This window comes from Schistocerca serialis, chromosome 2 (assembly GCF_023864345.2).
Source record: "Schistocerca serialis cubense isolate TAMUIC-IGC-003099 chromosome 2, iqSchSeri2.2, whole genome shotgun sequence".
In the NCBI taxonomy this organism is placed as follows: Eukaryota; Metazoa; Arthropoda; class Insecta; order Orthoptera; family Acrididae; genus Schistocerca; species Schistocerca serialis.
The window spans coordinates 38,735,673-38,761,109 of NC_064639.1; the positions used below are offsets into that span (position 1 = coordinate 38,735,673).

Here is a 25,437-nt window from a genome sequence, read left to right on the forward strand (position 1 = left end):
AGGAGTTTTATAGCCAAAAGAGTGAGGAATAATATTGTGTGTGGGAAACCCGAATACAATCAACATCCTCCCAGGGAAAAAAAGTGTTACATTACTTCCTGAGAGCCCCTCGTGCACTATTCAATCCCCTATATCAATGTGGTCAGCGTGTTGTGGGGCCAGGATCTACCGCTAGTAAACAAAAGGTCCTGAGCCCCCATATCAATCCAAGCCAGTTCTTCAATTTTGAAAAATTCAACAACAATATCAGCTGAAAAATTTCGGTTTGTAAACTGTATGTAAAAATCTCAGTTTCTATCTAACGTTGTCAGGAGGTGACCCGTATGTTCATTGTGCAGCACTTACAAATGCATATCAGTGGTTCCAACAGCGTGTTTTAGAAAATATTCACCAAACGCTGTTTTATTACTGTGAATGAAGCATGCTCTTCGAAAGGGATTTCAAGTAGCTGCCTGTGTGACCTATGTAGGTTTTTGGACAGTTTTCACACTTTACTTTTTATATACACCTGCTGCCAAGCATTTCGAGACATTTTTATTTTCTCGGTGCCAAACTATGAAGCGAATTATTTCAGTTGTCTTATCCCAATATACAAATTAGTATTCCGAAAGTGTATAATAACTACTTCTGAAACCCATCGCTTATAAATCGTGAGCATGTACAAGATTTTCTTATTTTTCAGATCACCTGTTAGCGTACTACCATTTATTTTGCATTGTTGTTGTCTTTTTAAATGGTTCATATGGCTCTGAGCACTATGGGACTTTAACATCTTTGGTCATCAGTCCCCTAGAACTTAGAACTACTTAAACCTAACTAACCTAAGGACATCACACACATCCATGCCCGAAGCAGGATTCGAACCTGCGACCTTAGCGGTCACGCGGTTAGAGACTGAAGCGCCTAGAACTGCTAGACCACACCGGCCGGCTTGTCTTTTAAAGTTCTGTTGTAACTTTGTTAACGGTGAAACCGGACAGCCGTTTCTTAGTGCTGCTTCTTTCGTAACAGCGATTTCTTCGTTCCTCTCTTGCGCCCTTTGTGGCAGTTTTAATAGTCTTAATGGCAGCGTCAATGGCCTATTAATCATACACAGAAAATATTCCATCTTGATGCTTGCCGAAACTTTGAAACAATAATAATGTTGGTTGGTTGGTTGGTTTTGGGGAAGGAGACGAGACAGCGTGGTCATCGGTCTCATCGGATTAGGGAAGGAAGTCGGCCGTGCCCTTTCAGAGGAACTATCCCGGCATTTGCCTGGAGCGATTTAGGGAAATCACGGAAAACCTAAATCAGGATGGCCGGACGCGGGATTGAACCGTCGTCCTCCCGAATGCGAGTCCAGTGTCTAACCACTGCCCCACCCCGCTCGGTAATAATAATGTCTATACAGGTGGGTAGAAAGATATCAACCAAGCTACAATCGAAATTCAATAAAAGGCGCATGCTCCACCTGGACCTGCGTGAGTCAGAGCGCTCTCCTGCACCTGAGTACCTATAAAAAGTGCTACGCAACAGAAACGCTCATCGTTTTAATGGAGATTGCTTATTTACGAGATATCAAGCTAGTCCAAAGTAACTGGGTTATGGTGTCAATCCCTGTATCTACAATACCTGACATTAAGTAACGTAAAATTTCTAAGTACTAAAACTGAATTAAGGGTCCAATGTAAACAATACATTTATTATTTCAATTCACATGAGGTCAACAAGGTACAATAATTTGTCATGACGAAATACATCTGAAGAATAACAAACTCCTACCACAAAGGAACACTGATATAGTTATTTGATATTCAACAAGGGTGGAAGACTAGACTTGTAGTAGATGAACGAATAGATGGAAGCATGCTGGGTTTGATAATCACAGCATTTACCGTTTGGACTAGCTGTTTGGCTGGTCAGTCGTTTGTAATCACAGTGTTGTATCAATCTTCTACCATCATACTTAACTTAGGGGATGTTTAGTGAGCTGCACAAACATTACATACATGGAATGAAGATTACAGACTAAATACAACACATGTTTCAATCGCGCCTTAACTTCACCCAGGTCTTAAAACACCACGCCACAGATATATCTTACCAAATGTGGTAGCCTACAGCTGCACGATGATTGTTGCCGCCACTAGAAGAGCAGCAACCATCACTCACAAGGGGACGAGATGTTCGTCTCCGCCATACTTCTACATCTGATGCAGTAGTGAAAAGTGCCTAATGAAGATGCGGCTCAGGCCGATTTCACTGAAAAACACCTGCCGCCTAATCCTCGTGACTCTGCTCACTTCTACGCTCCAGATTTTGGTGCCATAGTTATGAGCACCTACACCCGCCAGTTGGGCATGTCCAACACAACAGACAGCATTCATATATATATATATATATATATATATATATATATATATATATATATATATATATATAGGGTGAGTCACCTAACGTTACCGCTGGATGTATTTCGTAAACCACATCAAATACTGACGAACCGATTCCACAGACCGAACGTGAGGAGAGGGGCTAGTGTAATTGGTTAATACAAACCATACAAAAATGCACGAAAGTATGTTTTTTAACACAAACCTACGTTTTTTTTAAATGGAACCCAGTTAGTTTAGTTAGCACATCTGAACATATAAACAAATACGTGATCAGTGCCGTTTGTTGCATTGTAAAATGTTAATTACATCCGGAGATATTGCAACCTAAAGTTGACGCTTTAGTACCACTCCTCCGCTATTCGATCGTGTGTATTGGAGAGCACTGCACATACATCGCGTTTCTACAGAATGATCTGCCAACGTTGCTCGAAAATGTCCCACTGGAAACGCGTCGACGTATGTGGTATCAGCATGATGGTGCACCTGCACATTTCGCAATTAACACTAGGCTGACCCTTGACAGGATGTTCGACGGGCGTTTCATAGGACATGGAGGACGCATAAATTGGCCAGCCCTTTCCTCCTGATCTTAGACCTCTGCACTTCTTTCTGTGGGGTACGTTAAACGAGAATGTGTACCGTGATGTGCCTACAACCCCAGAGGATATGAAACTGTGGTATCACCGCCAGACACCACACTTGCTAGGTGGTAGCCTTTAAATCGGCCGCGGACCATTAGCATACGTCGGACCCGCGTGTCGCCACTGTCAGTGATTGCAGACCGAGCACCGCCACACGGCAGGTCTAGAGAGACTTACTAGCACTCGCCCCAGTTGTACAGCCGACTTAGCCAGAGATGGATCACTGACAACTACGTTCTCATTTGCCGAGACGATAGTTAGCATAGCCTACAGCTACGTCATTTGCTACGACCTAGCAAGGCGCCATAGCATTTGATATTATTTTATATTGTGGTTATAACATGTACCGTCAAGAGAGATGTTCTACAATCGTGGATTAAAGTTAAGTATTACATCAACTACGCACTTTAATTGCTACTATTAATTCCTTTAACTGTTCCAGACCTCACGCCAATCTGCGTGAGCTTAACGCGTGCCTTTCGGCTTCCTCTCATTGTGACTTGGCTGTCTTGCCAAGTCACAACAGAAACAACGTATTGTGGCAGCCTGCGGCGACATTACACCAGGTGTACTGCGGCGCGTACGACATTCATTACGCCAGAGATTGCAACTGTGTGCAGCAAATGATGGCCACCACATTTAACATCTATTGGCCTGACATGTCGGGACACACTCTATTCCACTCCGTAATTGAAAACGGAAACCACGTGTGTACATTTGCCTCACCCCTCATGGTAATGTACATGTGCGTCAGTGAAAAAGACCAATAAAAAGGTGTTAGCACGTGGACGTAATGTGCTGTTTAAGGTCCATCACCGTTCCCTTTGGATCCCTACGTAATTCGGTGCTCTCCGATACACACGATCGAACAGCGGGGAAGTGGTACTCAAGCGTCAACTTTAGGTTGCAATATCTCCGGATGTAATTAACATTTTAAAATGCAACAAACGGCACTGATTATGTATTTGCTTATATGTTCAGATGTGCTAACAAAACTAACCGGGTTCCACTTAAAAAAAACGTAGGTTTGTGTTAAAAACATACTTCCGTGCTTTTTTGTATGGTTTGTATTAACCAATTACACTAGGCCCTCTCCTCACGTTCGGTCTGTGGAATCGGTTCGTCAGTATTTAATGTGGTTTACGAAATATATCCAGCGGTAACGTTAGGTGACTCACCCTGTATATATATATATATTGTATAAAGAAAGAGCTAGTATAAAAGAAGAAGCAGTGAGTAGTGGTTATCTGGTTTTAACAATAACAAAGCTAATAAAGAAAATTAAATGACAACAACAACAAAAAATGAATGGCATTACACTAACTGGTGGAAAGAATGACAAGAAGATTTTGTACATGACCATAATTATAAAGGATGTTTTCCAGAAATAATTTTTAGACAATTTTACAGTTCCAATATGCATATAGGGTTTAAGACTAATGCCATTATTCGCTTCATACTGAGGCACCATGTGAATAAAAGAACCTCGAAATTCACAGGCGCAGGTGTATATAAACTAAAACTAGGTCCAACAGGCAGGACGTTTGAAATACTCTTCAAAGAGCATAATTCAATTCAGAATAATGAAACAGCATTTGGTGAACATTTTCTAACATCAAAGCAAGCTCTTGGAATAATTGATACACATTTGGAAGTGCGGTTCATTGTACCTAACACCCACCTCCTAGCAATGCTGGAAGAAATTGATATTTTTACACACCATTACAATAACCTGGCAGCACATTAAATCAGCAGAACGATTTTATTAGCATTGTATTCTTAGAAGCTTTGAGAGCCTCTTCCAGTCGCCCACATCAATGCAGTGCACATATGAGCAACAGCCCCACTCACTAATAACAGACAGTGGCGGTGCATGAGCTCACACGCCATCCTGCCAGTAGGCCAACACGCAGACTGACTTCTGTAAATACTCTACAACTGCGCAATGTTCAGCACTACAAAGCAGAAGTCAGTTGAATTAGCCACAATGGTCACATACTGTTCCCTGTAACATTTGTTGCTGCAGATAGTTTTACTTTATAATTTTATTATTTCTCTTTCTTTTGGGTTTATTCTTTTAGTGTTGTACGTTTTTAATATTTAATGAGATAATTCCACATTATAGTTTTAATATTTTATGTCTTTTACATTTTATACTTCCATTGTTCTACACTTTTAATATTTTGACGAGAAATTTCGTATATGCTCCTTCTTATAATTGTAGAATAATACTGTTATGGTTTTATGCTTTCGAAGTTTCACATTTTTAATATTTAAGACTTGAATTCAGTTTTAATTACTGTATAATCCATTTTTATAATTCACTAATTCATGCCTTTTACAGATTTACGAATCTAATGTCCTACATTTTCAATATTTTAACGAAAAAATATTTTAATGTTATGTTACTTTTTACAGTTATAGTGTATAGCCCTGTCTTGTTCAATGCATAACATTCCTACCATTATCCTCCCTGCTACTCATTTCGCACTCACCCTTCCTCCCGTCCTGCCTCCATCCATACTCGACCTCCACTCTCCCCTACTTCCACCAGATACCAATTTAAAACACTGGGTGCAGTCCGTGGCGATATGATCCAGAAGATACCACAAAATGTAGCTGAATCATCCGAAACGGAATCTCTCGAATCTCAACTGGGTTAGAACCGACAGTGCTCGTCTACTCGCACTCTCAATTTCCTATCGGTCTCCCCTAAATTTTCCGCGCCCGAAAATCTTAAGTTAACTAGAATCAGGAATACTCTACTTTTCTTCAGTTTGGCTGGACATCACATTCACACATGCAAGTAATTACACAAAAAATACAACATTACTAATGAGCATCCATTGCCTCAAATCAAACAAATCATCACTGATAAAATATTCTCCTAAACAAACTGAACAACTCTTGACATGTTTCTACCTAATACTGCAATGCTGGGTAAAGCACGGGCAAGATCTATCGATAGAGCATAGTTCGAAAGAGGCTGAATGCAGAACAAAACATGTGAATGCAGGTAAACAGTTACAGACTACATAAATAAAGAAACAGTGACACTTAAAAGCAAATGAAAAGTAACCGAAATTGTTTAACTCTTATTTCGTTAGTATTACTAACTATTGTTTGCAAAAATGACTATGTCGGAAATTAATTGGTTTTATGAAGTTATTATGGTTACAGATAGAAATAATTAATTGAATGAAACCATGTTTTAACTACTATTCTGAATGTTACTGAAACTAAAGCTGAACAGTACTACAACAAAATAATTTACAATTACTTAAAACTGTTGTTTCTATATAAAGAGTTGTTACATCGCTGGTTATAACGATGTAGCTCGCGCTGTCTCTTTGCAAAAATTCCTTGAAAACAGTTTCCACTTAACTGACGCTTCTAGCGAGTCGTCTACATACGCATTGTTCGTTGAGGGGACCCTGGGCGTGTAGTCCAATAATTGCTGTTGTCTTACTGATCTCTTCCATCGTGAGCACCAGCGGTGAATGTAACAAGTACGCTTATTTTTTTTGCTTTAACGCTTAACGTGCTCTGACGTCGTAATGTTTGTTATACACTTTAGCAATAGTCCTCAGATTTATAGTTTACGATCGCGGCGCAGCACTTTTCGCAGTATATCAGTCCGCACTACAATAGTAAATCAAGACGATTGTACTATGAATGATTAGCTTGCAGTCTAAACCGAACAATAAGTGCGACGCAAAATTATCTGTATAATCACTTCAATCAGGTGGCGATCAGCACACTGTACTTTAACGGCTAAGCTTCTTTGTATCAAAATACGTTACATATTATCTATTTATTCCACAGTCCGTTGTATCCACTAAGCAGTTTTTGTTGTCTACAACTGAAAACAGTATCTTTACAGGGAGCGCATAGCTTCCCGATCAGCATATCAAAATTTTATGCTTAATGAGTCAAAACACAGTTCTGAGAAATGAGCAACGCGACGTGTCAAGTCGCTAGTTCTCTACTCACGGTACACATCATAAATCATAACTGATATTTTTCTCCGGACATGAACACAACGTACAGCAATACATAGGCAGTACGACAGTCGCTTCCGCTCTCCTTCTTCTCACTCTTGACTCATTGTTGATGCCTTCTCTTTCGACCTATCGATATAATTCTACATCATTCAAACACCTCGCTTCACATAACACTTCCGAAGATTCTGTTTACATCGGATTACAGTTTTATACAGAATCAAAGTTTTATATCACACTGTCCATAGATGATGAATTTAAATAACATGTTAACAAATAAGAAAGTACACAACATCAGAATAAGTGAAAATATCAATTACATTCACGACAACTATGTTATGTGAACAGAAACATTCTGAAATAACGTTTTCGATGTATGATGAAAATTAAACGGGAAAGAAGTAAAAGAAAATATAGTAAAATGGAAAAAATGTATATTAGCCTGCAGTGTTATCTACACAAGCTACAAAACACAGTACTTTGATGTGCTATTGTTACATGAATACGACTGGTTGCCGACACATCTCCAAAGGTAAATTCTACATTGATGTACAGTTTTTATACTCATTGTAAAGCAACCGACAGTACGTATTTAACTTTACTTTATCTTAGATCTGTAGATGATCCAGAAGGAACGAAACACGTCGTGTATTAAAAACTGGGTAATAGAATAAATGAGAATTATTTCAGATAATAACCCCTTGAAATTTTTAATCTTGAGGGGAAGGGGCAACCAAACTACCATTCAGGTTGGTGAGTAGAATCTATGAGCCTCGATACATACCATCAGACTTTCATTCACGTTATCCCGAAGGCAGTAAGGGAAGATAGGTGCAAGAACTATCGAACAGTCAGTTTAACATCTGATGCAGCCAGGTTACTGACAAGAACAACATTCAGAAGAATGTAAAAGATAATTGATGACTGATTAGATGATCATCCGTATGGATTCTGGGAAGGTACCAGAGAGGCAGTTCTGACATTGCGCTTTGTGGTGGAAGCACGACTTACGAAAAATCAGGTTTCCTGCACAGGATTTATCGACCTAGAATAAGCATAAGGTAAAGTAGCGTAATATCTTCGAAATTCTCCGGAAAGTATGTTTAAGCTGTAAGGAAAGACTGGTAGTACACAATATTTACAAGAACGGAGAGGTAAAAGTAAGAATGGAAGAACAAGAACGAAGTTCTCGGATTAGAAAGTGTATATCGTTTGTAGTCCTTGACTCTTACTGTTCAATCTGTAGGAATGTGATTAAAATTCAGGATGCAAGACTATCAATAATATGGTTGACTGACGGCATTGATACCCTCGGTGAAACTAAAGAAGAAATACAGGACCTGTTGAATAGAAAGAACAGCCTGGTGAGCAAATACCAAGTATTGAGAGTAAACTGAAGAAAGGCGAAAGTAATGAGCAGTAGCAGAAATAAGAATATCAAGAAACCTAGTATCAGAATTGTTAATGACGAAGTGGACTAAGTTCAGGAATTTTGCTAACTTAGAAGCAACATAACACGACAGACGAAGGAAGGAGGACATAAAAACATACTAGTACAGCTAAAAAGGACATTACTGGCCAAAAGAAATCCACTAGTATCAAACATAGGTCTTAAACTGAGGAAGAAATTTCTGAGAACCTACATTTGGATCACTGCACTGCATGGTAACGAAACATGGACTATGATAAAACCAGAAGACGAAGCTTAGAAGAATGATGAAACTAAGTGGACTGTGAAGATAAGAACTTATTAACTTTTCTAAAGAATCTACGAGGATAAGAACAAATGTGAAAAACATTTACAAGGAAAGCGGAAGAATGATAAGAGATGTGGTAAGACATCAAATGACAGTTTCGATGGTGCTTCAGAGAGCTGTACACGGTAAAAGGTGTAAGGTAGAACAGAGATATGAATACATCCAGTAAATAATTGAGAATGTTTGCAGAAAGGCTACTCCGAAATGAATAGAAAAAAGAATATTGTCGTTGTTATACCAGAAATATTTAATGAATTTCCGGTTTGTTAATTTCATTTGATGGCATGACGGCATATGTGAGAAACAGGAAAATCATACATCGTACATTAAGTGAAAATGATACATATATCGAGTAACATACTGAAATTGTCAATATATCAACAGTATCATATCACTGTAGCCATATCGAAGTTATTTCGTCGAATATTGATACGGTCACGTTGAGCAGCAATCAAGTGCAAATCCGAAGGCACAACTGAAAGCACGTTTATTATCGAGACCAGCGGGCAGCCAGAACAGAACTGAAGTCGTGGACGGAGACTGCAGCTATTTATGCAAGCATTAAATATTCCACAATGCTGATATGCACGCAGTCATCGAACATTCCAGAATGTACAATCATTACAAAAGTAAGATATTTCAAAAATATTCCAGAAACGGTTTATACTAAATAACAAAGAGTTGCTGTCGGTGGGCTTGAACTGGGGACTTGCAGCACACCAACCAGTAATAAACTCCTCCATGCCGCCCAGCATGTGCAGTACCTCGTGACTCGTGGCGTTGTTCCCCATCCTGGCGAAAAAGCGAATCCTTAATTCGGAAAGTTCTCTCTGTGGATGAGCTGGCAGATCTTCACATTCTGGTCACGTTGTTACAGCCGCTTCCCTATGATCAGCATCGAGGGTAGCTGATGCTGTCAAAGCTTCACAGTCATCAAGTGGATCTTCACTTTGCTTGAATCTTCCATCTGGGACTCTGGACTATGGTAGGTCTTCAGGATATTTCTGCACTTTTGTGTTATTAATGAAAGGTCATCACCCCTGATTTCACCTGTTACATCCAACAACCAACGAAGGATACGATGCAGATCAGATTATCGTTTTAATAACTTTTCCAATAGTTCAACTTTCTGCACAGGCCTAAAATCCAAACTGTCTCCTCCGCTGTATCTCACTGAGCAGTGCAGCGTCAGTGCGTACGTGCGTCAATCCTGGTGATGAGCAGTTCCACGTAGTTATCCTATCATCCAGCTGAATGGGAACAGTGTTTCTATTGCCATTTCCACCCCACAGCAGTGGAGCAGGAAGAATGGTTGTTTTCACTATCTCTTTGCTTTGTTATTACTCGCGTACCAGCTAATATATGAGATAAAATATGTTGCTACGAAAAGAGCCCTGAAATAGTTTTTAGGAATGCTGTGCTGTGACTTTCTTTGGATCATTAATTTTCAACAAAACAAAATATATTATGTTCTTATTATTCTGGATCTGGCTTTCTATTAAAGGAACTTTGTTTCGTTACTGTAACTCGCTATCAAGTTCAACCTATCTTCCACACTTTACAGTTTTTGAAAAGGTTATTGAAAATTATTTCGTTATCAATACTGATGTTACAGTAGGCACTGCTTGTCCAATATCAAAATTTTGCAATGTATTTTTGTTAACAGTAAAGCACCAATAAGTACCACGAATAACACGAGAACATGAGACTATTATCAGAGAAAAAGATGTTTTTACTATAATGTTTGTCAGACTAGAACTAAGCACGGTAAGACTTCTTTATGTTATGAAGGTAAATTATCTTTTTGCACTGTTAATGATATATCATCCGCAGCCCGCGTCCACCTGTAAAACACATCATAAAATCTGCTGCTCTGCCCTGCAATCCCGAAAGTTGAAAGAAACAATTTTAGTTCATCTGTCCGCTTCTTTGTGGTATGATTGGTTTCATTTAATGCAGTTTGAATGCACCGCGGCAGCGGCTCGCCCGTTGGTAGCGCAGTTCTGCACCACGAATAATATTTAAATAGCTGAGAATGCCTTTAAAGGATGGGTTAAAATACCAGGCAAGTTAATTCAAATCACAATGCAAGTTTTTGCTAAGTAACTCTATTCAAAACACTTAGACAGATTAAATTCTTACACACCTTTAAAAATCAATACCTAATGGCGTCCTTCTCTCAATCTTGACAAAAGAATGCTACACAAGCATACAATATAGCGTCACAGGCTCTTCCTATTCGCGTAACTCCAAAGAGACGACAGAGAAATTAATGTTCGGTCACTACTATTTATAATCGTTGTGACATATTCTCATCTTTCTTTGATATTTAATAATTATCGTCTGTGGCGGTTTCAATACTCGCCGACACAGATATTATCTTTAAAAAAATCGGCACATAATTCTATACAAGTATAAAACATGACACGTAATGGTTTCTCTTTATTACATAAAGTTCACACAGTAATTGTCCACGCAATTACAATCATCCAGTTTATTTATTCTTCTCTATTTTTTACCACATATAATATGTGTTTTGCCAGCAGACGTTACAGTGTGCCTTGCTTCACTGTGTTCTATGCGAATGTCATAATGCTAATATCTGTTTGACATATCTGTACATTGAACAGTATCTGCCAGTGTCTTGTTAAAACGGTCTGTGGCGCAATTCCTTTTGGAAAGTAGACAGTTATCCTGTGAGTGACGTTTCATCTGTTCAGTAGGGAGCATAGTTCACTGCACTTTGCATGTGAAGACTGGAAAAGTTTTTCATGATCACCGGTCACCACATATAGGGTGTTACAAGCTTCAAAATTATGCCTTCTACAAGAAACTTCGCAATTGAGAATTGGATTGGATTGACAGGGTTAAAGGGGCCAAACTATGAGATCATCAATCCCTCAGTTCTACATTTGTCAAGCTGGGAAGATTCCTCAGAGAGGAAGGATACAGAAGACAAATCCTAATGAACCCAGCTGTAACTAAGAATCAATAAAACTAAGAGAAAAGGAAACAGAAGAACGAAGGTGGAGAGTTGCTCTGACCAGAAAGCAGCTGAAGGGCCCCTGGGACATGTTATGTGACGCCGAGACACACCCTTTGCATCTGACCAATGTTTTCTCACCTTCCATTACCACAAGAAAACTAACAATGTGGACAAGTTGATAAAGTCTCAGGAAAGAGAATGACGACAGAGAGACAGTAAACCAACGATAAATAAGAATTAAAAAGTTGGTAAGGACCGTAGCCAAGCCAGACCACCGAGCAAGAGTAACTATGTGCCGCCTGGGTCCGAGTGGGTGATGGGGCACTCTTCCAGTCTCTCAAGCAGCTGACAAGGCCGATGGACCCTGCCTCACGGTGATGAGCAGGAACCAGATCTAGCGTCGTCTGCTACCATCACAGTCAGCGTGTCAGCAAATTTAAGGTTTTGTTATAAGGTGACAAAATTGGGTCAGCCCAATAGGATGTGGGCCACAATCAGGTGGACGCCACACTGAGAGTGAAATGTGGCCATGGGACAGCCAAGTGCGTCCAATATGAAGATGACAGAGATCCCTGCAAGAAGCACGAAGGGAAGACTGCTCCATGTTTGTGGTCCCCTGCAGTGTTCAGCGTTTTTACAGAGAAACCAATCTACACCAACCCATAGATGGAGTGAAGTCAAAATAAGGTCCAGTTCTGGTACCTCCATCCAAAAAGTCAGCATCCTGGTAGTCAACTTGGCCAACCAGTCAACATGCTCATTCCCTAAGATATCAATGTGACCTGAGTTCCAGACAAAGATGACCAAGCATCCAGCTTCATGGAGGTCAGGAAGTAGAACCTGGATAGTGACAACCAATGGATGTCAGCAGTGGTCAGCTGCCACACAGGGTGTCACTGTCGATTAAGAACATCTCGCTGGTGCAGATGTGAACATGACTTAGAAATGAAGCATTGGCCACCAATCCTGCAGTGAATACACTGCATCTGTTCAGTAGGGAGAATAGTTCACAGCACTTTGCATGCGTATACCACTTTTGAACCCAGAAATGCATCACGGTCAGCCAGAAACAAGTAGCAAAACACCACGTCAACAAAGTCTTTCACCGCAAAGGACAGGTCGAGACAGCTCCAAGGATGGGATACAGACCATAGAAGCAAATGTGATTGCTGCATCATAATATGAAACATGGGTGGGGGGGGGGGGGGGAGTTGGAGTGCAGAGTAGAGACACTGTATGCAAACTGATCGAGTGTCCAGTTCTTGGTCACTTTTGTGGATCTTCCTACCATGAAGAAGGACATAGTAGTTCAGATGCTCAGGAGAGCAGCGATTATGTATCACAGACTTGAGCAGCAGCTGTTGGCCCCTGATTTGTAGTGGAGGAACCCAGCCTCTATGAGTAGGCTGTTCACAGGGCTGGTCTGAATGGCACCTGTCACGTGGTGGATCCCACAGTGAAGTATCAGGAGCAGCATCTGCAGTGCCGAAGGTGATGCCAACCCATGTGCTGGATTTGAACAATCAAGATGGGACAGGATCAGAGCTTTGGAAATCTGCAGAAGTGTAGAGTGGTCTGCACCCCAGTTGATCTTACAGAGGAAGCGAAGAGTATTAAAGCGTGACCAGCACATTCACTTAAGTTGGTGCAGGTGGTGAGGTCGTGTCAACTGGCCATCACAGACCTGTCCCGGATAGCAATAAGACTCCACCGCATCAATGTAGAGCTCTGGTTATGGATGGACACTATGATAGCGACAGACGTGCATGACACATCTCTTGGTGACTGAAAACCGGAAGTCATTAGCTAGAGAACAGGACTGAGCCTTTCATATGGCACCCTGCACTTATCACTCACTAACACCCGCAGTGGGGGAGCGATAGTAAATGTAAAACTCGTCAGCATACAGCGACAGTAACACTGTATGCCCCACAGTTGCAGCTAGACCATTAAGAGTCACTAGGTAAAGGGGCACATATAATATAGAGCCCTGTGGGACCCCATTCTCTTGTATGTGGGGGGCACTGTGTGAAACACAAACCTAAAGCCAGAAAGTAAAGTGTGGCAATTAGTTCTGAACAAAAACAAGGAGCGGGCCACAGATACCCCACTCATGTAGGGTAACGAGGATGTGATGATGCCACACAGTGTCATAAGCCTTTTGCACCTTGAAGAAGACAGAAATAAGGCGTAGGTGCCAGGAAAAAGCTGATCAGATTTAGAATCCAGGCAGACCTGATTATCAGCAGTAGAAAGGCTGTGGCGAAAACACCATGAAACTGAATGTACCAATGCAGCTGCTGGTTCACCATACGTTTGAGTACGTTGCAGAGAACGTTAGTGAGACTAATTGGGTGTTTACCTGGATTAGGTGATGGTATGACTACACTTTTGTGCCATTGAGATGGGGAACTCAATCTTGCTCCAGATTCAGTTGAAAATGGCGAGGACATGACGTTGGCAACTTAACTGATATGTGCTTGAGTATCTGGCTCTAGATGTAGTCTTTGCCCTGGAGCCATGTTGGGGCACAGGACGAGGGCACTGAGGAATTCCTACTCAATGAACTGAATATTACATGGTTGGAAAACACATGAACTGAAAGGTAAGTGAACTGACTACACCCACAGTTTGGGGACTTGAAATGCAGGCTGACAATTCTGAGATGCAGAGGCTCAAGTGTAATGCAGCGCAAAATGTTCAGCGACAGCATACGGGTTAATGTGGACAACACCACTCCTGGAGACACCAGGCACATCTTTAAGGGATTAGTGTCCACATATAAATCGAATCTTCGTCCAAACCTACAAAGGAGGGGTATACAGTCGACTAGTAGTAACGTATTTTTCCTAGCATTCTTAGCATTCTGGTTTCTTTCGTTTTATTAGGGCACACTCCTTCAGCGGATGTTAGTCATGACGTTGGAGAGCCTGAATGTAATCTCTAATGGCCACAGCGATTTTTGAAGTCCATTAAGGTACTGGCTTCTAACGGGAAGATCCCAAGGAATAGGGGATCGCAAAGTCTAATTCCACTAGAATGGCTGCAGTTGTGCTCTGGACAGCTACATCAGTAACCCTGTGGGGTGGGGTGCTAAGGGTAACGGTAGGGGCAAAAGCGACCTAGTCAGCATTTGAGAGAGCCCCTCTGAGTGGACGCCCAGGTGACTGATGTTGAGAAAGTGACAGGACGATTAGAAAGAGGTCACTGTCACACAGGTGATCATGGACTCTCGAATGGATGGAGGGGAGGAGACCACGGAAGCAAATGAAGATATAAATCACTTAATGAGATCCATATGTCACAGTGAAGTGTGAAGGGAAACTAGTACCCAAAAGTTGAAGTTCGAGCTCTGCGAGTAGAGTTTTGATAGCTTGTTCCACTTCACAATTGGTTATGGATACTGAAGTCACCCAAAATGAGGAACTGTTGAGGCAGCTGATAAAAGATCCACACACTGTGTTCTGCAATATTTCACCATCTGGAGGGAGATACACTTTGACAGGTGGTAAAATACAAAGACTTTTCATGTGAACAGCCACAGTCTCCAAAGCTGAATTGAGCAGCATGTGTTCACTGCAGACAGAGTCCAGAACGTATGTACAAACTCCACCCATTGCTCCATCATAGTCAACTCGATTCTTAAAATACAGTGGTGTCCAAAATGAAAGCAACAAACCACTATATCGTTGTTCTGAGTCTAGCTCACAATATAGTCACACAAATATAAACACACGAACTGTCAACAAATGCTCTTATGGTCGTGTTCTGCACACATGACGGCATTCCAATCAACAAGCAACCACGCCAATGATGACCTCAGGGCAACTATCAAACAGGGTAGAGTTTGCCAGGAAGTCCCACATTCACAGTCGGTGTGTACGCAGTCACAGACAGTGCAGTATGGTGCAGAGAAGACGCCTGCCAGACTCTCTAAGGTGGAGGGCCATAGGAAGAATGGAAGCAGAAGAGTCGCAAACTGATGTGGCCCACTAGCTTAATGTGAACCATTCTGTTGCTTCTTAAATGTGGCAACAGTAAAAGACCAAAACGGTATCTGAAAGACCAGAGCAGGGTCCATCATGTGTGACACGAGAAAGAAATGACCGTTATTTAGCTGTAAGGGCACGTCAATACATCTTAGTACTGCATGGCAACTTGCATCTGACCTCGCAGCATCCGCTGGACGTGTTGTATCGAGGCAAACGATGTACAGAATGCTTTGGCAGAGTGGCTGTTATTGTCAAAAACCTACTGTGCATGTACCCCTGATGCGTCTTCACAGAAGGAAACATCTACAGTGGAGTCATCAGCATGTCATCTGGATGGTCGAACATTGGGCTAGTGTTCCTTTCATAGACGAGTCCTGATTTGGTCTGGGGAATGATTCTCAACATATTTGCATGTGGAACGAACGTAAAACATGATTTTGGGGCTCAGGTATTGTGGAAAAAGACGAGGAGCATTCCTAATGGTGTGGACAGGGATAATGTTGACCACTCAAACGTCTCTTTGTGAAACTGTATGGTTGAATCGGCGAGGTTAAACTTCTACCAGGTATCGTGACGAGGTCTTGGGACCTCATGTGTGGCTGTTGTGCTGTGGACGCACACTTCACACTGATGGATGTCAATGCTCGAACTCGTAGAACACGGGATGCTGCTCTTTTATTGGAAATGGAAGATAGTGCACTCACAATGTGGCGTGCGCCCTTTCCCAATTTGAATCCCTTAAATCAAGTCTTGGAAGCAATAATAGGGAGATGGCTTGCATCACGTCAGCATTCAACAACCACTCTCTAAGATTTGCGAGCAGCTCTACAGGAGGAATGGATGTTATTGCCTCAACATGAGACTGATTACATCTTTCACTATATTTCCCGTCATTGTCAGGCCTGTATTGCTGCCACAGGTGACCACACCCCCAACTGAGTACATTAACCAATTGTCAGAACGTGTGTGCAAATTCTTTAACTTGAAAGGAAGAGCATCTTTGTCTACTGTAATGCATGTTAGAGTTGTTTATGTTCTTGTCTGTATTCTTTATATTATATCCACTTTACTACCACCAGGTTGCGTAATTCTGTGGTAAAATAAAAGTAACCTTTCAAAATTTTCGATTGTTGCTTTAATTTTGGACATCAGTGTAGCTTCAGAGCGTAGGAGTTCTTAATGCTGGAAATCAAGTTTCCTTGGGGCACATGGGGTAATGTGGAAAGCAGGAGGAAGTAGAAGAGACATCGTAGCTCATCCAGGTGGTGGAAAAACCAGCTATAGTTCCATTTGAGAACCACATTATCGGTATCTTGTTGGGGTGTGAAGGATCCAAGGGGGCAGGTCAGTTAAAAGGATAGGGTATCAGTACACATCAGATCTGAAGCTGGTTGTGTGGGAAGATTCAGGAGCCACAGGGGCCACTGGGATACAGAGTCAGGACGTGTGTGATCTGGTGGCGTGGGGACTACCAGAACCTCCTTCGACTTGGGGGCTATCTTTTTCTCTCTGTTCTCCTTGGAGGATTTCGAAGTTTAGAAGAGTGTTTCTGCCCTAGTTTCAGGGACAGTGGAGAAATGTGATGCCCTAAAACCACTGGCTGTTGTAGATCAGCAGACCCCAGGGAAGAGATCATTCCAAGCGAACCCTTCCTAGTGAGAGATGGTGTAGGAGGGTTTTGTTTCTCCAACTGGGGTTGGTGATTCCCTGGTGGGTGGGGAGTCAATGTTCCCATAGTGGATGTGAGGTCAAAACTAGGAGGAGGGCCCCCAGCTACAAGGGGAACAGGCACAGTCATGTGATCTTGGGGGCCCAACATAGTAGCAGGAAGGGCGAAGGTACTGTCGCTAAAGAAGGTGACATCATTGTAACTGTAGCAAATGTCATCATCATCATCATCATCATCATGCATACAGGGTGCAAACGTTCATACAACTTGTTGGTTTTTTTTATACTTGAGTCGGTAAAGATGCTTGTGTTCCTCGAATTTCTTTTCTCTTTGGAAGACTGTGTAGTCTGGTGAACAGTGGGAGTGGTTCTCTCTATAGCTGACACAGACAGGGGAGTGGCACAATGAGGTTTCATGTGCAACTGATGCCCACCATTCCTACAGATGGTCTGGGGAGTTCTCAGCGCTGACAATGATGGTGCAGTCCCTGCATGGTCAGGCGGCTACCACCATCTAGGTACCTGGTGCCCTCCCCCCACACAATGGGTTTTGCATGTAATGCTTCTGCCACAAATGAAGAGCGCAAGGATCAAAAGGGATAAATGATGGAATGTACCTAACTTTGGGTGACTTTCTATACACGATTTTTACTTCCATAAAATTTGGAAGGGGAATGATAAGTCAAACCTAATAATGGGGACCATGTAGTTATGGCTGAAAAGTTTTACAAAGTGCCAGAAGAGATAAAACAATTGTCAAAGTCATAAACCATATTCAAGCATAGTTAGCAGCTGGGAGATTATCCAATAGAAAGGCAGAGAGTGAAAAAGATTAGTAGAAAGATAGACTTATTGCACGGAAAGGGAAGCGCGCTGCAAGGGCTGGAGTCCCATGTTGGCCAATCACATACTCACAAAACAGATGTGACCCTACTCTAGGGGTTGGGGAGATGGGACAATATCTGGAGCTTTGGTAGACAGTACAGCTTTAGTGATATCATAGTGAGTAGGGCAGTCAGTACACACTATTTTCCATTGGTTCCCATGTGTCGACTTTGGGAATCTCTCCAACCAATCAATTCCAATATGGTGGTATGGCAATGCTGCAGGAGAGACTGGTACCAGATGCCCCAGAGGTAAATGCAGCATATGCTTCTGGCATTGGAATTGCTTACAGTAGCACATATAGTGTCTATCAGATAGATACAGACCTGGCGAGTGATACCTACATCTGATTCTGTCTAGAGTCTTCACATATTCCAGGTGACCAAATGTTGGATCATTATAGAAGAACTTTAGGATATCTGGCCGTAGATGAGCTGGGATTAAAAGTAACCATTTCTGCATAACTGGATCACAGTTCCTCATATATAATGCTCCATCAATTAAATCGATTTCATCTTTGGTCGGTTCCTCCTTGTTCAATGCTTGTATGTTTTTCAGCAGTGCTGGATCCTCCCTGTGTTCAACAGCAACATCATTTAAAGCAGCAATGTAGGCATCTCATCCACCTTACTGTGTTCTGACAAAGGATCCTTTGACAGGCACTCGATGCCGATGTGTTTGTGTATGCTTTAGTATACCACTATGGCTTTGTACTCCTGAAGCCTCAATGCCCATCTTGCAAGTCGATCTGACGGACAGGTTGGTTGTTGACCGATGTGACAGACACGTTGATCGTTGACGATGACTACTGTAAGATGTCCTAACATTTTGGTGATTGTCATCCATGGAAGATTTTCACTTCCACATGTGATCGCCTCACTTAGTTTTTCTGAATTCTGCAGCTAAGCAAGTGGCTGGTATCACTGCTGGCGACCAGGTATGGCTACAGTATTTTGGAGCGCGTCTTCGTCCAGGACTTCATCCCACAGATCTACTTTAATCATCTTCAGTCACTGGCGTGAATGGACTGTTGTGGCAGTTGACATCTTAGGCATAGTAGTCGTCAAACACTCGTCCTCTCTCTCTGCAGTAGCGCACATTTTCAGGGCGCCCATAATGTAAACATACCAGCATGTTATTCACCATCTCCAAATATCTGTTTCTCTGTGGGGCATTGTACTTTGAGGAGGAGTTGATTGCTTCTGAATTGGTTGGATGCTGAGAGGTCATTTGACGGTTGCGTTATAAGTTCGAGTTGGCTGAGTCCGATTGGTTCAAAAAATGGATACATCTGTTCTTCTACATTCTCTAATACCTCTAATAGCTCAACATTCATGACTGCCGGCTCTTGTGTACTCAGTCCGACGTTTATGGCTGCTATAAATTGTTGTATCTCTTCCTTACAAGAGAGGTCAGCTCATGGTGACCTTCCACAACTAACATATGCACCACATCCGGCAGTCGGTCATCTCTCTTTCGTCCGACATTTCTGTAGCATTTCCTCGACTTGCTGGCACCACTTCTTAATTCCTTTGTCAGTCTGACATCATTTACCAGAAGCACTCGGTACACGTCTTCCGCGACTCCTTTCATCAAATGTGAGATTTCGTCGGCATGCGTACTGATGAACCATTGACGTGCCGCTGACTTACTGCCGATACGGAATCCTTTCGTTTACTAAATATGCTGATCTTAGGAATGATGTAATGCTTGTGTCCAATTCCTGTCCGTTCAGGATGTTGCCTATTTGGAGCCACAATGAGTTACATTCTGTGTAGAACCCGATGTCTCCACCAACCAATGTTATGTCAAGACAGCAATCAAGTGCAAAACAGAGGTCATGTTTATCAACGATACCAACATACAGCTAGGAAAGAACTGATCTCCTGCATAGAGAGTGCAGCTGTCTATACAAAAATAGAATATTCAAGACTGCTGGTATTTATACAGTCATCGAGTATTCCAGAATATACAAACATTATAAATATAAGACATTTCAAGAACATTAAAAAAACGATAAATATTAAATAATAAATAAATGCTGGTGATGGGGTTTGAACTGGCGACTCGCAGCACGTCAGCCAGCAATGATAACCACAACGTCACAAAGCGTGTGCAATAACTCACAGCAACATTTCCGAAATATCGCTGTCATCGCTAGACACAACAGATGCTCAGAAGCGTGAGGTCTTCAGTAGTTAATCAAGGAGTTGCTTTGAGCTATTATTTTCGAGACGCCAGATGCAGTTTATACCCATTGAGCTTACATTCTACACTTGTAGTTACGCATTGTGATGCTTAGCAAGTTTTACACAACAGTTGCAGACAGAGGCACGGTACTGTGACCTGGGCATACTGTTGCCAGATAGATGCGACAAAGCACCCTGTCGTTCAGTGCTACTCGGCATTCAGTTTATGCCATGTACCTAAAGTAACGGACTGCATGTGTGTTGCAGATTTTGCATAGTGGGTGGCAGCTACACGATCTCCCACGAACTGAGCAGGTTGCCAATAGACATGCACCACAGCCAAATGTCTACCAGCATTTGCTTGTTATTCAGCTTATGCTACAGGCCTGAAATAAAGGACATTACTTGTGCTTCACACTTCGCACAGTGGGCAGCTGCAAGACCGTACCAGTAGGGTTAACATGGTTTCTAGACAGATGCACTGCAGTAGAAGAATATAGTGGATATTATTTGTAGGTTGAGGCTCAGGCTCATAATTTTTACCTGGTTTTCAAGTGCAGGCGATGCTACTCTTAGATTGGCTTATTGACATGATGCTGGAACTGGAGAAAGTTCCTGTTCAGATTCAGATTCAGATTCTTTATTAGTCATTCAGCATTGTTACATGCAATAGACTTCGTCAGTTCACTTAATCTATTAATTTTACAAAAAAAATTTTACATATTTAAGTTGATATTGCGCATTTCTAAAAATTCTTCTAATGAATAGAATGGATTAGTTAACAAGAAGTTATGACCATTGTCTTTAAATAATTTGTCAGGCTTGATTCACCCATTTTTAGACAATTTGTTATATATTTTAATTGCCATATACTTATGACTATTGTTAGTTTTAGCTAATCTATTTTGTGGCAACAGCAGAGAAGTACACGTTCTTGTATAGTAGCCATGTCTTTCATTTGTTACACTTAAATTAGGTAGTTCAGCAAGTATGTAGTTAACACTGTCAAGAATATATAAATTAATTACTGTTAAAATTCTATATTTAGTGAACAATGGTTTACAATGTGTTCTATTATCTACCTTAGCCATTACTCTGATTGCTTTCTTCTGGATCACCATAATTTCATTTATTTTTCTGCTGTTTCCCCAGAGTATTAACCCATACCTTAAAACAGATTGAAAAAAGGCAAAGTACGCTGTCCTTACGTACTCAAATGTCACACAACACATCAGTCTCTTCAACAAATATATAACTCTTGACAACCTAACCACTATGTGATCAACATGAGAGTTCCATGTTAGACTGTTGTCAAGTACAATACCTAAAAACTTTGCCTTTTGTTTTTCTATTTTTGTAGTCTTTGATAGACTGAACCACATATTCTGGGTCTTGCAGATGAAGGTCGAATTGCTGTAGAATCTATCGTAATTCGTGTAGTTATTGTTAAACGTGAATCGAACTTTGAGCTTTAACAAAGAGAACTTATATTTAAAAATGCGAAAATTCCAGTATCTTTCTGTGAACTGTTGAGGTGGCTGGGTTGTCTACAATTTTTTTTTTTTTTTTTTTTTTTTGGATTCAGACTAACTGTAAAAGTTGCCAACTGATTGATTCTTCACTGTATAACCATGTAGAACTGCAAACACTATATCTGAAAAATCGAAGGAACGAAATTTTCCCGCAAGAAATGTGGAACCTTGATCCATCAAATAATTATTTTAAGCCTTACTATTCTTTTCTGTATTTTAAACGAGTTACTCAACTGAAAGGTGATGTTGACACAAATATGTATAATTTCATATACAATTACCTAGTTTATGTCATACATATGACTAACAGATAGAATGTAGTTGCCTCTCAGGAAACAACAACAAAACGTTGTTTAACCTTTAATGATAAAATTCCTGCAGACACCTCTGGTTATGTAATTATGTATTTTAAAAAGAACCTGACACATGATGTACAGTGCAGGGTATTAACTGAGATTCTTTAATTGAAAGTTATTTAATTCACTTATTACAAGTTTTTATTGACATATTCTGGAGCTCAGGGTGGTCGTGAAGTATATACAGCTTGCCTGTGTCAGAAGTCTGAGTCGACTGGTAGGTTCAGGAAGTGTGTGCAGCTGATTTATGCCAGTGCGCTGCCTCCTGGGTATGAAGCTCTGCCTCCTTCTCTATCTCGCTTCTACAGTAGCTCTCGCTCTGTGACATAGTTATATTCACAACGTCGGCACACAAGGAACTGTTCCAAATTCTGATTACTAGATGTCATTAGTGTTGCGAAGTTTGATATTAGGTTTTTAAGCATATTTTGCCTATTTCTTAACCGATTTCAATAGTTTAAACTTTGAGTTATTCCTATTTAAGTGGATTATATCGGTCCTTGACAGTTAAATTCATTTTAATAACTAACTGCTATCTCGTACATAGCACGAAACTAAGTTTCTATTACATATTTAAAAAATATATATATACATCGTGACACTATATTTCTTATGGATTTAAAGCTTTAATTTACACAGTTTATGTCATTTAGTAACAATTTGATCCATCTACGAATGCTGCATAACTTAAGAATGAAATTAAAGCAGATTCAATTGCCTTACTCTGACAGACTAGATTGTAAGGAGAGTGTGATTGAAAGCAAGAAATCTTTCCTGGGGGTATTTCTTTGTTCGAAACCTGCTCAAGTACTGAGCATTTCTTAAAAAATCCTGGGTACTGTGAAACTTATGGTCTCTCCATACAAGACGGAGTTTTGCAGAGAAAAAAATTGTTTTGAGTAGTAAATGTCCAATTAAATTTTAATTTCTTTAATAAATATTTTTCTATACGAATGGAATTCCTACTGAAGAAGCTCAATAACAGAAGCAATTGTAATTTGTTTAAAAAATTTGTGAGCAACAAGTAAATGTTTTGTGTAACATTATTGGATATCAATGTCTTAATCCTAGATATGGAGAAAAAATCTGTATGGAGCTTAATAATGAGGTTAAGATTCCTTTGTCAGGTAGATATTTGAAACTGATTAGTGGTTTCGATTTTCAGTTGAGATGCAATGGGTTAAAGAAAATGTAAAATATTAATAATAAATTTCATGACTTGGAATTTTTAGTTTAATTGTGCTCTTACTCGCCTATAAATTCTAAAAATGTTAAAGGTCTGTGCAACAGGCCCTACATGTCCTCAATGCACCCATTTACTATTGATATATAAAATAAAAATAATAAATAATTTACATTGCAGTATTTTAAGGAGTTAATACAATTTTTGATCATTTTAAAATTTTCAAACGATACGTTCAGATCCTCTGCAAAACCTTGATGAATATTGGAAAGTTTTAAGAATGGGCTAGTAATTGTACAATGGTGGTACTTACATGCTACTGTGATGCATCTCCTTCAAAATAGTCCCCTTCTGACTGAACACATCGACTCTAACGGTGTTTCCACTTTGGAAACATTCCTGGAATTTTTTTTCCTGAAGTGTGTTAAGGACGCTCTCCGTATTACCCAGGATGTCTTCAGTCGAGTCAAATCGCTTCCCTTTCAGTGAAACTTTCAGTTTAGGAAACAGGCAGAAGTTCGCAGGGGCCAAATCAGGGGAATATGGCGGTTGTGAAAGCACAGGAATTTTTAATTTGGTCAAGAATTCAACGATGGAGAAGGAACGATGAGCTGGGGCATTGTCATGGTGTAGCACCCAACTCCTGTCTTTCCACAGTGCAGGCGTTTTCTTCCGCTCCTTTTCGCGAAAACGCTCAAGAACGAATTTGTAGTACTCCTGGTTAATCGTCTGTCCTCCAGGAGTAAATTCATGATTCACGATACCGATAGAAACGAAGAAAACCACCAACATTGTCTTCACCCTCGACCGACTGTCGTACTGTTTTCGGTCGTGGTGAATCTGGAGTCTACCACTGCGAAGACTGCACTGTGGTTTCAGGGTCATATCCCTATACCTACGATTCGTCACCTATAATTACCCTATTTAGCAAATCTGGGTCATTTTTAGTCCGATTAATCAGTTCTTGGCACACTTGAATTTGGTATTATCTCTGGTCATTTGACAACACTTTTGGAAAGAATTTTGCGGACAATCGACGCATGTTCAAATCTTTATTTAAAATCGACTGAACTGCATAGAACATAAATTAAGTTCATCAGCAATCTCCATAATTGTAAGTCAACGATCAGAGCGCACTACGTTGCGAACTTTCACAACATTTTCATTCGTTTTTGTGGTAGAAGGCTGGCCGGACCGGGGTTCAGCTTCTGATGATTTGAGGCCATTTTTAAATATGTTGACCCAGAGAAAAACAATTGACTGGCTCATACAGATATCTCCAAAAGCTGTTTTTAATAATTCATAAGTCTCAGATTCTGATTTCCATGTTTTAAAACAAAATTTCACACAAACTCATTGCTCCGTTTTTACGTCCATTTTCGCGCAGACAGATGTATGTGTGTGTGTGTATGTGTGTGTGTGTGTGTGTGAAAGAAAATTAGGTTGGTAAATATAATTTGTTGGTTCAGGCCAGGCTCAGTCTTGTTATTATAAGAGAAAGCAAAAATTTATTACAAATTTTCTGAAAGAATCACATCAAAAATCTGTACTTTTTTCTTATAATAATAAGCCTGAGACTAAGCATGTAAATTACATCTACTGACCCATGAACTGTGCATGGTTTCCAGAAATCCAGAAAAGTTTAATACGGTCTAGTGTTGTTCAATGATTGTTCACACATTATACATTATTTTTGTCACACGTTTTGGGCAGTTGACAGTGGTATATTTGCAAGGTAGTGTTCGATGAGCTGAGCGAGATTTCCAGACACGTGCATTACAGTGCCGTGTCATCCAATGACCCTTTGCATATTATTGGTGTTGGACTTTTTTCACAGCAGACAGAACAAGATAGGGACGTGAGAGCTGA

At 40.7% G+C, this 25,437-nt stretch overlaps 1 protein-coding gene across 1 annotated transcript in view; it reads left to right on the forward strand.

Moving 5' to 3' along the window:
• Positions 1–25,437, forward strand: part of LOC126455425 (uncharacterized) — a 154,086-nt gene that overhangs the window by 14,205 nt on the left and 114,444 nt on the right. The gene's annotated exons all lie outside the window — the stretch shown is intronic.